Genomic DNA, 5,619 nt, shown 5'->3' on the forward strand with positions numbered 1-5,619 from the left:
GTCATCACGCATAGCTTAACCAATGAAATCCCTGTGTCCTAATTTCTCGGAATACATGAAATTCTTTGTGCATTTCGTTGCACCAAAAGTACGGTCGTTTCCCATTTACAAGCAGAAACCGGTTGGTGCTAGGTTTGTTCAAATGGTAAGCAAAAACTCTCGAATGGGAAATTTAGTTGGAAACTGCGTGTACCATTTACAAAATCCGTTCAAGGTTACCGAGAGAGTCTGGAGGAATGCAAAATCATGGGAGTATGCAAATGTAAACACGTTTTCCGATTGGAAATTTCGTTTGGGAATTTTGGACTACCTTTCAAGAAATCCCGTTTTCTCCGGAAATTTTTCGTTTGGGAAGACCAAAATACATGTAGGCTTACCATTTACATTCCAACCGAAATTGCCGGATTTTTGTGGCAAATGGTGAACAACCTACATGTATAGCTCGGATACCTTTCAGGTATTCCGAGTAAGAATTGTTGGTTTATCAATCGATATCCCTCGATGTAGTGGTGTGAGAAATAACTTTGAACATTTCAATGCATCTGGAAGCGCAAAAACATTCAACGATCGCATTTTCCATGGACTCTTAACAGCAGTCCGAGCGACCTGCAGTCATGACAGATGTAAAACAGAATTGTCATTCAAACACTCTTTATTTTATGCTTATGACTCGTTTTTTATTGTAAATATTCATTTTACCCTCAGTCTGCATTTTATCCCTGGTCTGCAGTCTGCAGTCTGCATTTTACCCTCAGTCTGCAGTCTGCAGTCTCCAGTCTGCGTTTTACACTGACCGCATCAAAAGTCTTGTAACGTGAATGTGGAAAATATACCCTTTTGGAGCTCAATAATGGAAAGTCAATTGGATAAACAACAGAGGCAGTGAAAAAGAAATATTTGGAATGTTAAAAGCATTGAGTAATGGACTTCGACAACAATCTATCGCCTGTCGAGCCAAAATCAAAGTGAGCTGTATTTCTAATATTTTACCAAGTGTGCTGTTTATTATGCAGAACACTGAAACCGAATGGAAAATTCTCCTGTAGCTTATGGGTTCAACAAAGACAGAGAACGAATCGAACACCTTAAGTGGATCTGTGATCAACTCTGCACAGTCTTCAGGTAAAACAAATAATTGGAAATGTGACAGCCAAGAATTATTTGAAACTAAGCTTGTCGTCTATTTTGTGCTTCATTATTCAAAGAAAAGGTTCTTCATGGAAACGGTTTGATCCTGAAATTTAGTTTGTTGTGTGTGCGTATATTTGATGCCATTGAGTTTCTGCTCTTCACCCACGTAATGAAATAGAAAGGGGTTTTTGCCTCTAATAGCAAATATGTTGTTTGTTTCAAAAAATATTTCGCTGGAAAAGTTGGCCTTTATGAATTCCTCTTTTTTTTTTATAATAATTATGCGAGCTTAACTGGATAGATTTTATGGCAATAGTAAAGCATTTTCATGTCAAAATGTGGTTAGCATCTTTCTGGTGTGTTAGCTTAATTAAATATACCATGTGCGCCTCGTAAGTTTGTATTTGCCGTCTTCCGTAACCTTGATTTCCACTCTGAAAATTTCCTCCAGAACCTACTTTTTGCATAGAATAAGCTTTTAGAATGATGTTCTTGTCTTCTGCCGTGATACTTAACGGTTCGGAAACATTTTGTGAAGAAATATTTATAACGGGTCACACGCTTAACTTGATCCCCCGATTATGCATAAACATACATTGAAACCAAATGAAAAATTATCTGCCCAGAAATGTTATTAAGATCTTAGTAAGATTCTTAATAAGATTCTTACTAAGATCTTATCTTACTTCTTATTTAAGATTCTTACAAGATTCTTACAAGATTCTTACAAGATCTTACAAGATATTACCAAGAACTTACCAAGATCTTTCAAAGATCTTACAAAGATCTTACCAAGGTCTTACCAGATCTTATTAAGTTCTTACCAAGATCTTACAAGATCTTACTAAGATTCTTGTAAGATCTTACCAGATCTTACCAGATCTTACCAAGTTTCTTGTAAGCTCTTACAAGATGTTACCAATATTTTTGTATGATCTTACAGGATCTTACCACGATTCTTGTAAGATCTTACAAGATCTTACCAAGATTCTCACAAGATCTTAATATGAGATCTTATCAAGATGTTTCTCATATTCTGCTAAAAAACATTACCAAAATAGAAAGAGTAGAAAAAACTTTAGAATAACGTTTTATTAAAACAGAAATCCTATTTTTATTGCAAAGCAATGGAATGTTTATACAACTTTGAAACATAAAACAAGGACACTACTAACATTGTTCCCGAGTGAAATTAAAGCGTGATGCACCTCTTGGCAACATAATAATGGTATTCCAAATTTTGATTAATGGCAAAAAATTACCACTTATTTTACTAAAAAATATTGAGGTAAGATAAAATATTATTTGAAAGAGACTACTTCAAATGCATAATTCAGAAAGGTGCAACATATTATTGTTACTCTTGTAGAACCAGACACTACGTGTAATCTAGTATGTAAATCCTATGTAACAACCATATACGTACATGTATGTAAATGGTATGTTATGATACACATATGTAACTTCGATATAGAGGCCTTATTCAAAACCTATGTTATACATATGCCTCATCTATATATTTTTGAAAGGAAATGCTATGTTTTAGCTAGTAAAATGGAACCTTTACATACCATATGTGTTACGAAAAATAGCATTGCGTGACTAGCGTTACTTTCTAGACGCTTCGCGAGAGTTCGTAGTTTGTTTATTTTTAGATTTGTGCGTAAGTGTTTCTAAATCGGTGTATTTTGTAATCTTTCTATAATTAGATTGATTACTAATTTGGAAAGTTCTAGACGCTTATTGTCAGAGTATATAAGTAGACGAGTCCAAGCGGAGTGTTTTTCTAACTAGTTTTTCCCAAGCGAGGAGAGTTGGCGTTAGCCGTGTTTAGTCAAGTGTGACCGAAGCAGTGTTTATTCAAGTTGGCGAAGGCTGTGTAAGTTTATTGAGTACATGTTGTTCAGAGTTTTACTTCGTGGAAACTACGTTCATTCTGGAATAAATCTTATTGTTGTTGTTCCGACAACCATGCGTTTAGTATAGTTTGTAAACTACCTTTCCTCAAAACATTCGAACTCGTAACAATATGTAAAGGCTATGTTATGGGACCGTTTTTTGTGTCCAAAAATAAAAATAGTCTCAACATAGTTTCGACATAGATTCGAAACAGAAAATACACAACACATAGTAGTGTATACATAGTTACATGCAACACTTACATACTGATAATATAGGGTGTAAATAGGCTACAAATAGCCTCGATCTACATAGCTGTAAAAAACTGGAAATAGGACAAACATAACTGTTTCATAGCATTTACATTATAGTGTAAATAGAATCTACCTACTAACTGAAATTGAGGGTCCATAGCAAAAATTGCATGTACATAGCACTTACATAGAAATACTATAGGATGCAAATAGGCTTTGACAAGCCTCTAAACATTTATGGAATAGTATTGTAATAGGAATTACACATCTCGTGCCTAATGCTTGCATTTGAACAAGGTCAGAAAAATTAAGAAAAATAGCTTGAACTCACTGAGAAATAGAAGTACTAGTGCACACATGGAAAACAAGAAACAAGGTTATCACATCCTGCTCCTGTAAAATAATATTCCAGCAAATCAGAAATGTGCTGGAAACTACAAAAAATCCTTTGTAGTCAAGCTATTAACAGTTATTACCATAGCTCACAGACAAAAAAGTAGACTACAGATTTCAAAGCAGTTACATTTTTTATTGCATGAACCTAAACATTTAACTCATGCAAAAATCTTTGAATTGGGTTCTTGTTTTAAATTTAAAAACAAAAAAAGCTTTAAAACATTTCAGATAAACCACAGAACTATAACAAGTCTGCAAGGAGAGATCCCCAAATACATCAAACCATAACTGGTTGAGGAGGCAGAATTGGCTGCTAAGCATTTTTGTCTGCTGTAAAGGACCTTTCCCTGCTGTCCCATCAAATAATTTTTTTCAGATGTGTCTCTTTATACTCTTTCATGGCAACTAAAAAAAATACAGTACATATACTTCAATCACTGATCATTACAAATAAAGTGTGTGAAGAGTGGACTCATAAATTTGGGTCTCTACTTACAAACGTCCATAACAGCTTTCTCAGGCATTTTCTGCGTTGATTAAAATAGTTAAAGTGACAGAAATTAGCATTTTTACGAGAAGGAATCAGTTGTGAATCGTACACATGTAACTTGCCGTATGAGAACTTTTTTTTTCCAAATCATTTGCTTCACCATTTGATCTAACTTCATTATTCTTGTTAAACCTTTACCAATTTTTACAGGGCTATAGCATTTAAGCCAAATTGAGTCTCCTTGCTTCACAAATTGACTCGAAGTTGTGAAAATGTGAATTCTTCGATTCATGCATGTAAATGGTTCCTCATTTTGAAGACAATAAGCCATCAAATCAAATGTTATTCGCTTAAAGTTAATGCTTACCTCTTTACTTGAGTTGTTGTAAGCATTTGCTTGCCTGGACCAGCATTTAAAGAGTAAAACTAACAAAAAAATCGTCACCACAAAAAGCGTGTCAGATCGTAGATACAAACGTTTTGAATAAAACCGCCGAAAACCTGGAAGAGCTGGACTGGTTACTGCTGACTGCTGACCAAAACGAAAAGGACTCACTAGTTTCCAGTCCGGTCTCTCACGTGTTATCCAAGATGGCGGAGGATGACAATCTTTCTACGGATTCATTTTTAAATGAGAAAGATTCGAAAGATACTGGAGTTCATTGAAAGGATTAAGTGCTGACTTGGAGTGTGTAATTTTCAAGAGTAATACATCAGGTTCCTTTTGGAATAAGGCCGATTATTAGACTCAGACAGCATCAAACAAGGTAATCCGTTGATTTGTATTTCTCACAATCTATTGAATATATCGGAATAAAAGCTTTCTTTTTCATTTCTCCGTGTACAGAGTGATTTTTAGGGGTATCCTGCATGAACCCTTTCATTAGAGGAAGCTGTCCAAGTTTCAGAACATTCTTGATTCTCCATTTAATGTTCAGCCCAACTCAGATCACCTGGTTTCCTACAGGATGACCAAAGATCATGTCATCTTCCATAGCACAATGTATCTAAGAAAGGGAAGTTCATGTAGCAACCTCGTGGAGTTCAATTCAAATGGGATGACTGTATATGGAAAAGTAATTTGTTACATTGTACGTGAAAATGTGACATATGCATTACTTGAAGAACACAAGAAAACTGGCAGAAATTGTCTGCCAAGATCTACCTTTACCTCAAGATCCAGTTTTAAAGAATATTGTGGAGAGAAATTTAATAGGTGAACATTACCTTGAAGTTGAAGAAGATGGTGAACTATTAATCGTCAGTTGTCATCAAATTGTAAATAGATGTCTTTTTGTCAAAACAAGGGAAGCTAGAGGTTTCATAACAGTGCTAGATACTCCATATGATCATGATTAGGCTTCAAAACTGATTAAACTGCCTTGGTGTGAAAGTTAAATAACTATAGCAATGTTAATCTATTTCCCTTAGCAGCCCACTGAAGGAATT

The sequence above is a fragment of the Montipora foliosa genome, unplaced genomic scaffold (assembly GCF_036669935.1).
Source record: "Montipora foliosa isolate CH-2021 unplaced genomic scaffold, ASM3666993v2 scaffold_454, whole genome shotgun sequence".
Lineage (NCBI taxonomy): Eukaryota > Metazoa > Cnidaria > Anthozoa > Scleractinia > Acroporidae > Montipora > Montipora foliosa.